The sequence below is a fragment of the Dendrobium catenatum genome, unplaced genomic scaffold, assembly GCF_001605985.2.
Source record: "Dendrobium catenatum unplaced genomic scaffold, ASM160598v2 fragScaff_scaffold_85, whole genome shotgun sequence".
In the NCBI taxonomy this organism is placed as follows: domain Eukaryota; kingdom Viridiplantae; phylum Streptophyta; class Magnoliopsida; order Asparagales; family Orchidaceae; genus Dendrobium; species Dendrobium catenatum.
The window spans coordinates 562,033-574,836 of NW_021318547.1; positions in this window are offsets into that span (position 1 = coordinate 562,033).

A 12,804-nucleotide genomic window follows, 5' to 3' on the forward strand; every position below is an offset into this window, starting at 1 on the left:
ATCTTTTTTAAGGGATGATTATGTATTCTATTGAGTGTGTGGAACTATGTTTGATATACTAGAAAATATTAATTTTAAAAAAAAACCCTTATTTGATATTGAATCCATTGTATATATATGATGTTCGGCCTCTCTCGAGACCCGTACTTTATTTCTCAATGAAGTATTCGATTACAAAAAATAGGGAGAAATCAAATCTGCGTGTGAGACATAAATTTTCCCACCAGCTACGTCAGGTCACCTGACCTAAATAATTATTCCTTCAAAGGAGAGGAATTATTCTTTTGGAGATTTTATTTACAAATGTAAGTTAAACATCTTTAAAATATTTTTACAATTATTGAATTAAAATAAAACAAAGGTATACAATGAGAACCTTAATTACATCCATTTCTAGATATATTCTACCTTGATTCTTTACTTTTATAACATTCTATGTATATTCTATTTTGCTCTTCTTTTGCAATATAATTAAAAGGATAACATGAATAATTAGATGATGGCATTACATGTGTGGAGTGTAGTGGCATGCGTATACAATTTAAAAGGGCTTAATTAGCATTGAAGAAAGAATTATGTATGTCATAACATCTAGAGTTATTTAAATTAAACACAATACGGCAATGACCACCCTACAGACAAATGACCCATTATCATACCAAATACTCTACATCCTAAATAGTACTAGATATAGTGATCCTCAATAAACATGTTCTAGTGGTATATAAGTTGTGTAGTTTGTAGATCATAGGTTGGTGTTTAAGTTATTTGATTTTGATAATTATCCATACTTAAAATTTTGGTGAAATTTTGTGAACATGTTTAAGTTCATTCCTAATTAATTTTTATAAGTTCTAATATTGGTTCAAAGATTCGCTATTGTTGAATTTCCAGGTGATGGTCTATTTTGTCCTCGTTCTTATTATAAAAATATTCTATTTCATTGTAAGTATATATCCTTCTTATTTCTATTATTGAGATTTTTAATTCTTAGAATTTATCTCTCATGTTTATCTGATTTTATTAAATTTTGGCCTTAAATTTTGTATATTTATAAGATTGTAATTCTAAACAAAATGATATATTTTATTGTATTTATCAATTAGAAATGTAATATAAGAATATTATGTTGTGAAAATGAATATAAAGAATATGCACTGAAAATAATTGAAGGCTGTTGTACTTATTAATTTTAATAATTAATACTGTACATATAAATATTATCTGAAATGATTTTGGAGGACTAATATGTAATGGAATATTATATTGATATTATTTAAAAGAAATATTTCGATTGATATCAGATATATGCAATAATAACCCACAGATGATAACCTCAATATTCACTAATTCACTTATGGAATCATAAGGAGATAGAGATTGGTTGGAGTTATAAAGAGTTGTGGCAAACTGATCCACTTAATTCAAGGAGTCATAAGGAGCAAATGATTCAGATCATAAGTGGTGAACTATTGAGATTTATAAGTACAAGAGCCAAGATCGAGATATTCTCTTTATGATATATGAAATATTATTATTTGATACTACATGATATTCATATGGAATCATTTAAATATCGATATATTATTGATTATTCTTATGATTACTTATTTTATTATTGATATGTGATGATGATATAATAAATTGAAATGTAATGTGTTAGAGAATGATTAATTTGTTTTTCATATAATAACTGGTACAACTATGTTGACTATTATACATATGGTCTTGGGACTCTGGGTGCAGTATTATATATTTGTAGTTTTTAATTTAATGATATTTTTCCTATTATTATTTAATATTTTAAATGCAATTAATCAGCTATGGATGTCAAATTTATTATAACTGTAATGGCTTGATCATTGGTTACTAACTGGAAGAAAAAATGAATAGAAAGAGTATAAAGTGATGATAGACAAAATGAGAAAAAATTTCTTCACTCAGATCTTTGGGGTGGACACGACTATGATCCTGACCTTTTGATGGCATTGGACTATGGTCCCATTTACCCTATTGTCCAATACAGTCCCTTTGACCTCATTACCCAACTATAATTTGCAAACACAGTTACCCGACTACGATCCCTCCAATTCTCCTTCACCTAAACTCTACCATCCGCCAACCATAATTGTTCACCAACTGTGGAATCCCTCTGACCATTATCGCCACAACAATAATCTCTCCGAACTCCTTTACTCACCAATCTATGTGCCCTTTGACTCTTGTTGCCTTCCAACTATGATCCTCAAATCATTGTTGTTCGACTAAGATCCTCATACCACCAATTTCACTGACTATAATTGCTCGACTAGGTCCTACCGACCTCTGTCGCTGACCGACCATAGGCTCCAATATTATTGTCCATCTATAGACCCTTCAACTAAGAAGCCCACTACAATCCCTTAGACTTCCATCGCTGACCTACAATCCACCAACCTCAATCGCCTATCTACGATCCCTTCAACCTCCATCACCTAACTACGCGTCCTCACCTCAATCACCAAAGTACAGTCTTCCAACTTCCATCGCCCGCTAATACAGTCTGACAAAGGTCCTCTAACATATTCGCTTGTCGAATTATCCCTTTAACCTCTACCGCATCTCGACTATTGGTCCCCAAAATGGCCCATTAAACTACAGCCCTTCGCCATCTCGCCCACTAACTTACAGTCCCTCCGACCATAAAGTATAGTGGAAACTAATGGATTTCGACCACCATGCCTTCGGACTTATGTGCCTTTGGAAATTTGTCATCTAAACAATTGGTCCCATTGGCCTCGGTCGTCGAACTACATTCCCTCCCCACTCCATCACCCTTGACTATGGTCCCTATAAACCCTCGTCACTCGATTACAGTTCCTCCTACCTCAGTCTCCCGACTAATAATTCCTCCGACCTCTATCACCCGACTGTGGGTCCCTCAGACCTCCGTCGCTCGATTAGTACTTCCAACCTCTGTAGGCAGATAACGATTCCTTGAAACTCTGTCGCTATCATTTACATCCCTCTCACACCAAAAAAAAAAAAAAACAAAAAAAAAATAAAAAAATAAATCACCCACTACAGTCCTTGAGTATGTGTAGCTTAGCAATGATCCTTCAAACTTTCGTTGCCCATCAACTATGGTCCCTCCAACCACCATCGCCTAATTATGGTCCTTCGCCACTATCTCTTCGAAATGTCCTTCTGACCGTCCATCACACCACAAACATGGTCCCCTCTGACCATTGTTGTATGACTACAGTCCTTCGAACCTTCGTCATATACCAACTAACGATCCTTAGACCCGTATCACCCACTATAGTCCTTCAACCTCAATCATTTTCCTACTGCAGTTTTATCGACCTCTATCGCCCGCCAACTACGGTCCCTCCAACCACTATCTCATGATTTATGTCATTCGACTCAATTCCTGACTACGGTCTTCGGGATCTTCATTGCCTATTGACTGCGTCTTTTCTTACTGCTATCTCCCACTAACTATAATCCTCTGACACCATCACTTGACTGGGGTCCTTCAATCTCAGTTGCCAAAACTACAGTCCTTTTTGATCTCCGCCTCCTGCTAACTATGGTCAACCGACCAAACAATACAAATCTAATATCTTCTGAGAATAACTTTAATTGTCATGAATTCTTCCACTCTACATAATGTATGTGCTCTATATGATTGGTATATTTGCCTACATTGAACAACATTCTTCCCCAACATTTGAATTCAATGACGATTACTAGTGGAATCATTTAATTGGGCCCAAACCTCATTATTTTTTTTCATTATTATAGGATTTTTCACATAAAAAAATATAGTGTTTCTATGATTTATGCACCCCTCTCTTTTTATCTATTGGTGTATTGAATTTTTGTTCAAAGCTAAGATGCTTAACTCTATATTTTTCATCGCCCTGAAATGTTTCGAGCCACGTAACAAAAGTATTATTGATTTGTATAAATTTAACAATAATTATAAAGGATAATTTGTTTTGAGTTATAAATCAATTATAAATATTAAAAAATATTTATATATAATTGATAGAATATGGTATTTTTAAATAAAATTGACAATCCATCAAATTCTTAGAATCATTATTTAATTTTTATTAGTTCAATTTAAAATGTAATTACTCTTATTTTTATTATGTTAAAATAATATAAAATATTATTGATTTATGAATAAATTAACCAATAATCAGATATTTTCAATGAACTATAAAATAAAATTTATAAATATTAAAATATTTATATTAATTTATATATTATTAATAGAATAAATATGCTTCATAGCTAATTGCAGTTTGCCTTTATTATGAAATTATTATGTTTCAGTTAAAAAGTTTTTTTTCCCCATAGGCTATAATTATTCATTTTTGCAATTAATGCATTAAGCATTTAAGGATTTTTTTTTCCTTTTTCTTTTTAGGAAATATTTTCCCTCTCATAAATTTAGTACAGTATGCGTTGGCAAGTATTGGGATGCAGACAAAAGAGTGCATTCATTCTAGCGCTTGCAGCGTAAATTGTGGCCAGCGGGCTGGGTGGGCCCATTGCCAGTGCCTATAATAATGCAAAGCAATTATGATTAATATTCTGAAATAAAATATATTTGGTAATAATTTAAAATTGGGAAATTTACATACTACCACCTTGTATAACATCTATTTTACATATCTAACACCTAAAACTTAATATTACATGCCATACCACTCTATCTTATTTTAAATATCAAATATACCAACTTATATTTCTTTTCCTTCCCTTTAAAATTATAAGAGATAATATTAAATAATATTTAATCTATATTATTTTATATAAATTTTAAACTTTTTAATATTTATTTTTTGATAATAATGTGTTGACTTGCGATAACAATGATGTCATGCAAGCATAAAGAATGTGATAAAATAAAGTACGGGAAAAATATTCTAAATGTGGGGGTTTTGAAAATAATGATATTTAGTTGGAATGTTGATAAAAAGAAAATATAAAGTAAAATAAATATATAGTGTAAACTAATTTATCATTTTTTAGGTTAACTAATCTTGTTTTTGTTTGAGCAAGAGCCGTTACACGACAAACAAGCTGCTTGATCAACAGTCACCACCTATTTCTTGCCGTCATCGCCCGTCCTGACCATCACTGCTGTAGTCACCAACATTGACCACCACAAGTGTAGCTGGCAGCCAACAGCCATATTTGAACTTTTACATTCATTTTACTTTAAATCAAATAAAAAATCATCATCTATATTTATTTTTACATTTATTCAAATACTATAAAATATTTATTTATATTACATTCATTTTCAGTCCAATCAAATAGCCACAAAGGCTTAGCTTCAAGGAAACGGCTGCTTTTTAATTTTTTATGAGTTGTGAAAAATTAAAAAATCAAGTGCTTCAACTGACTCAAAATTTTATATTAAATATTTGATAAAAAACTTATAGATTTTAAATATTTAAAATTTTAAGTAGTTATAAAATATGAAAAAAAATATGATCTCCTAATACTGGAGTGGAGACAAGGGGAGCTGAGGAGGCACTTTAAACTATTAAATAAATAGAATCATATTAATTAATCATTTTTACATTTAAACTTATTAAAATAAATTCCTACTAAAAAATTTCTTTAAATTGTAATATTGGTCAAAATTTGGATTAAAAATTGAGAGAATACTTGAAAAAAAAAAATCAATTTGTGCTCTCAATTAGAAAAAATTTCAGGCTATGCCATCAAGTGCTTAATAAAAATTAGATATGTGTGAGCGTGAATATTTTTATATTTGCTTTCAGATTAGTGTTATATATGAAAATTTTTATTTGCACAAAATTCATTTATATTTTAAGTTCAACTTTGTATAATTTTTTAACCTCACACAAACCTAAGATAAAAGAAAATTTGTCATGAAAGCCTTATTTTCACTATATATATATGTATGTGATCTTTCCTAAGAATTTCATGCTCTTTTTATAACTCTTGCAATTCTAAGTTCAATCTAGCATGCATTTTCTTGAGTTTTCTATATGCAATCTGAATTCTTTCTAAAACATCAAGCAATTTATCATAGTTTAAGTCACATACCTCTTTTTGATCTAATTGATCAAGATTATTGGCCATTAAGCACAAGTTGGTGACTTCTTCTTCCTTTTCTATTTCTAACAAATTCGAAGCTGAGTTTACCTAGAAAGCTCTCTTAAATTTCTTCTTGCCCTTCGTCCCATTTGCTTTCTCCTCTACCTTCCCCTTACTTGGAGTGGCTTTAAGATTAGAATAATCCATTTTTATATGTCCAAGATTTCGCATTCATAAGAAATCACAACATTAGAAACCTTAACTTTTTTATGGAACTTATCTTTGTTCCACTACTGCTGTCTCCTTTGCTTCAATTTAAGAAAACTCCTAATTTGCCTTGTCATCAAGGCAATGTCATCCTCATCCTCAAGATGTGACTGATCACTCTCTAAATCATCCACTTTCAATGTTATGTTCTTCTCCTTTCGCTATTCTCCTATGTCAATCTTTCTTTAACTAACTCCTTGCTTGTAAGCAATTAGATCCAAGAAGATTATCAATAGAATAATCAATTAAGTTCTTAAACTCTATAATAGTAAATATTTTAGCATCATAAAAAATAGGCAAATAATGAAGAATTTTATTAACTATTTCAGCATTCATTAGTTTCCTACCTAATGCATGCAAAAAAGTAACTATTTGAGTGAATCTTATGTACATGTCAGAAATGAATTCATTAAGATTCATGCAAAATAATTCATAATCATGTAACAGGATATTTAATCTAGATTGTTTCGCTTTATTAGTCCCTTCATATGTAATATAAAGCCTATCTCAAATGCTCTTTCCACTTTTATAAGTAGAAAAATGCATGTAATATTCAGACTTAAGTGCACAAAAGAAACTATTTAAACATTTTGCATTTAATTATACTAAGTCTAATTCTTCTACGGTCCAATCAGCAAAAGGTGTTTCAACTCTAATACCATCTACATGTCTAGTTGGCCTAGTATACCCTTCATGAACTAAAATTCACATGCGATAGTCAAGCAATTGAAGAAATGTAGACAAATGTGTTTTCCCAAAATTGAAAGGGATATTATCAAATAATGGATGTATAATGATCAAATATCCTTCAGGTTTGTTTCGATTTCTAAAAGTAGCCATTATCATTTTCAAAAAGTAGTCTAAACTTATAGTTTTGAAACAAAGCTCTGATATCACTTGTTAATTCTGTATAGGTTGTTAAGCCTATGCTGATGTCCCAAGGCTAAACAAGAGGGGGGGTGAATTGGTAATTTAAAAATTATATTAGATTTTTTAATGGAAAACCAATTTAAGAATTTTCCAAATTTGATTATCTTTTTGAAATAAACTTTTCAAACACAAATACTAAAGTGTAGAAAATAAAAATATAGAAATTAAAAATAACACAAAGATTTATAGTGGTCCGATCAAATATGGACTACATCCACTTCCTGAAAACTCCCTCTTTATGTATTGCACTATTACCAAAGTGACTCTCCATTTACCCCCACATTAAGGTGGAGAAGCCCTTATAATTCCTCTCTTCCACCAATCCTCGATGCAGCAGATAACTATTATCCTTTCACACCATCTAAGTATTGGTAGAGAGTTGTCGTCCTTTCACACCCTCTAAGTGTCGGCAGAGAACTGTCATCCTTTCGCACCCTCCAACTGTTGGCAAAGAACCATCGTTTATTCACACCCTCCAAGTGTCGGTGGAGAATTGAATCTTCTTCATATATCTTCTCTCAAGCAACTGGACAGAAGAAATGAAGAGTAATAACCAAAAACCAAAAGAGATTCTTACCTTTGAGTAACCTTGTGGCCCCTTTACACTCCACTTGAAAAACTCTCTCTCAAACACTCTCCCACAATCACTCTTTCACTTGCTCTTAAAAAATCACGAAGAACAACACTTTTCACATCAGTTTCTAAGGACCTTTTATATGAAAGACATGAAAAACCATCCAGAAAACTAAAATTTTCCATTTTTAGCATATATGATAGTAATTTTGTACATACAAATAGTTCAATAACTTTATGTATGAATCTATGTGAACATGTACAAAAACTTTTGTACATGATGATCGACTTGTACTAACCAAGTTCGTACTGTACGAACGGTTAGAAAATTTTTCTTATTCATTGAGACAAAAAGGTTCCACATAATTTCATATTATGAACATCATCCATACGAATAGGAAATCATACAACACAATCCATTAACAAAAAAATTTGGCATTCGTCCGGATGAAAAGGGACCCGTCCAATTCGTACACTAGATATTATCTATATAAACATGGTATCGTACAGTATGATATGTTCAAAAAATTTTGACATTTGTTGGGATGAAAGGGACCTGACCAATTCGTACTCTATACGAAGTCTATACGAATAAGCAATCATATAGTACGATCAATTCAAAAAAAACTTTGAATTCATTAGGACAAAAAGGGACCCATCCAATTCATACTTTGGATGTCATTTATATGAACAAGGAATTATACAGTACGATCAGTTCAGAAAAACTTTGAATTCATCAGGACGAAAAGGAACCCATACAATTCATACTCTGGAGTACATCTATATGAAGAGGACTTCATATAGTATGATCAGTATAAAAAATTTTCTACCTACAGTTCGTTAAACTGCTCATAGGGGAAAATAACTAAATAAATTATCCCATGTGAAATGAATTCATACAGTACAATCAGTTTAAAAATTATAAATTTTAAACACTCCCCGGTGTGTGTGTGCATAGTTACTTAACTACAATCACACTCTCTCAGACTCAATAAAATGAAAGTATAGACTCCATTTACAATGAACCCTAATCTAATATGATTTGAAGTTTTCAATAATCTGGAGTATTATTTTCCTGAAATATTAGTACATGCAAACAACAAAAATAATACATCCAACATATGTTAGGAAAAATTATAATTAAAATAATAATATTTGGAATCATCAAAAATATACATGTTGCAAGAATCTTAACAAACAAAAAACTAAGTTGTAATAATCTCAATAGGTTTGACTTAGTCAAACCATTAAAGGTGGTCAAACTCTATCATGCAAGGGTCCCTTCACTCATGCAATGGATTTTATCCATTAAAGCACTTTATAAATCATTTAACTAGTACCCATGCATTCCTCTATATCCTCTCAAGTGCCACATCACATCTAATTGATTGTTTGACTAGTCAAACAGTCAACAACACTTATTAAAGGGCTTAAATGGTGAAAGAACTTCTAATGTCTTAATCCTTTTCATCCAAATCAAACTCAGCTACTAAAAACTCGTCTGAAAAATTCTTGATCATTATTTGAACTTATCATAAGCTTTGATTTGATCCTAATCAATCCTTAATCACTCCATCTGCTTAAAAGGCAAGATGTCTTTCCACATAATGTCCTTTTTGTCCTTGATTCCTCCTACTCTTAACCACCACAAGGACATGTGGCAACATCTTGGTAAGCTTCCAAAGCAATCAAGACCATCTAATAAGATTAGGGACATTTGAATAGGACAAGAATTCAAAAATAGCAATCATTCTAATCTATATACTCTTTCTCCACTTAAGCTCTATCAGAACCCAACCTCAGCTTGTTTGAGCTTTGAAGGATCCCCTCCACACTTCCCAACCCTAAGCCAATCAAGGCCATCGGCATTGAGTTCTCTAACGAAATGAGACTCAAACTTATCTAGGCTTAATATCATTTGATCTATAGAGTTTCAAGCCACGATTTTAACTAGAGAAATAAGCGTGGACAATCTACAAGCTAACAGAATAAAAAACCATCCATATCCAATGGTTAGATCCCTTAAAAACTCAAACCTAAGGGTTAAACAAGCTCATTTCAAGCTTCAAAAATCATTCCCCATCATTTTTGTTCATGTATGCAATTCGTATTCAAAATTTTATTCAATTTTATCCCTTGGTTTAGAAGAACAAATTTTTTTTTGTCTTTAGGGATTAAGTTCTTGTTTGCATGAACTGTGCGTGATTTAAGCCATTGATCTGCTGATCAACACTTTAGATCCTGCCATTTTGATTGATTTTGATCTATAGATCTCTTCCATATGTCTATTTTACTATATACCTCGATATGAGTTATGAGGCAATGATTATGCAAAGGTGCAATTATTATCAATAATTGGCCACTGATGGGCTATTCTGAGTCTGCCAATGGGAAGCCGCTACATAGCATGTCGACACCACTAGCTTGTTTAAATTAGTTTTAACTAATTTAAAAGACTAACTTAAATTAGAAAACTTAAAAATAATGTGTAAAAACTAATTATTAATCCAAAAAATGATTGTTTTATCTCAAATTGTTCAAAATTTAAAATCCATTTTATTAAAATTAAAATTATTTAAAAATATTAAATGCAATTTAAATAATTTTAAAGCACTTAAATTTTGATATTTTAATTAATAATTAATTAAACTAAATTAAATTAATTACAAATTTTTAAGATAAAATTATTTAAGAATTATTTCAAATCAGAGAGGGAACTTAAAATTCTAAAATTTAAATTTATTTAAATTAATTAATATAATTTTAAATCATTTTAAACATATTATTATTTATATTTTAATTACTACTTAATTAAATATTAACTTAAAACATTTCAAGATTCAAATTTTAAATTTTAATATATTTTAAATATTTAGAGAAATTTATTTTAAATATTTAAAATTTAAGATTAAATTAAATTTGAAAGGTTTCTCTTTTAAATATTATAAATAATTTCATTCAATTTAAACATTTAATTAATATTTAATTGATATTAACTTAAATAATTTTCAAAATTCAAAATCTAATTTTAAAATATCTATAATTAAATCAAAACACACTTAGAATATTCTAAAATTAAATATTTTAAAATATGTAAAATACATTAGATATTTGAATTATTTTTACAAAAATATTAATTAATATTCAATTAAATATTATAGTAATATTTTTCAAAATTATTTCTTTTATAATTTTAAATTAATCAAAAATTTTACTAAGTTATTTTAATTTAAAATTAAATTTAATTTAAAATTAAATTTAATTTAATATATTTTGAAATACTTTAAAATAATTTATATTATTCAAATATTTTAAATTTTAATTCATATTGAATTAATTTTTTTGAATTAAATAATTTTCAAAAATAAAAAACTTAACTTTAAAACATTTTCAAATTATCAAGATTTTTTTTAACTTTATTTTGAAATTATCTTTTCTAATGTTAAAATCTATTTATTTTTTATATCAAAAAATAATTTTAAAATTATATAGTTTAAATTTTGAGAGCGGAGTGAGGGCTTTGAAATTTTAAACATTGGTTGAGCTTGCTTGAATAGACTTGATGGGGGGAGATGATTAATGAATAAGTAATTATTTTTTTTATTACTCATTGATTAGTCTTCTAGTTAATTGAATATTTTTTAATTGCATGTCCAGGATGTACACACTCACTTAGTCTTAGGCTCTCTTAGATTTAAGGATTTGATTGAGATTGTATGTGTATTCATATGCTTGTCCAAGGGTTAGCAAAATCTTGATTCAATCATACATAACCTAGTTCCATCATTAAGCACATGTTTAGAGAGCTTAGATTAAATTTAATAAATAGGATACACTTCCTATTCACATGAAACTTGAACCATAAAATCTTAGTGACAATTTTTGCCTTAAAAATTTTTATCACTAATTTTAAAATCAATTAAGACATTTAATTAATTAACTTAATATTAAAATCATAATTAAGCATTAAAAATTTCTAAAAATTCTAAAAATTCAAATTAACTTTAAAAATTACAAATATTAACTCAAAATAAATAGAATTCAGACTTTAACTTAAAAAAAAAAATTAAAACCACTTTGATTTGGCATCAAATTTTAAATTAATTTTATTTAAATTAAAAATAATATATTAATGAAAAATTTAATTTAAAATAATTAAAAATAAGTAAGACTTTCAAAAAATTCCTAAACACTTGGGAATCTCTCCTTAGGTTATTCCTTACTTTTGGATGTGATTTCAGAGAGTTCGGAGTTCATTTTTATTAAAATCATTAAAAGCCCCTTAATTAAATCAATTAAATAATTTAAACAAATACCCAAATTACTAAAAATCATAGATAATTCTACACAATTCCAAATTAAGTAAACTCAAAGGCATTGGACTCCATTTTGAATATAATATTTATTAAAAATAATAATCAAAATATAAAATATTTGGTTAATTTTAAGTCAAAAATCAAGTTAAAACTTCAAAAACTATCATAACTAATTGTAGAAAATCCAAATCTAGCAAACTTATAGTTCAAATAATAATTTTATCGTCTAATATCTAAGTAAAAAATCAATTTTCCAAAAATAAACTTTAGTCTAAAAGTTAAATTTTGACCCCTTTAATTAATGCATTTAAATAATTCAAAAAATTCCAAAAATTTAAAAAACATTTAAAATTCCAAAAAACCTTAATCTAATATTAAAAAGTAGCAATAAATAAAGCTTAATTAAAATTCATTAACCTTCAAACCTTAATCAAATCAAATCACTTAATTATATCGGTTACCACTAGGTAACCCGCTCATATGTGGCTATTAGATTAATCCTAAGGAATGCGAAATAAACTTCACGTCTCTCTGGTGAGAAACAAAGATTGTAGCCATTTAACATTTAAAAAAAAACTTTAAAAAATAAATCTCAAATCATTAATATTTAAACTTTAATTAGAATTTTTCCTTAAGCCTTTCAACAAAC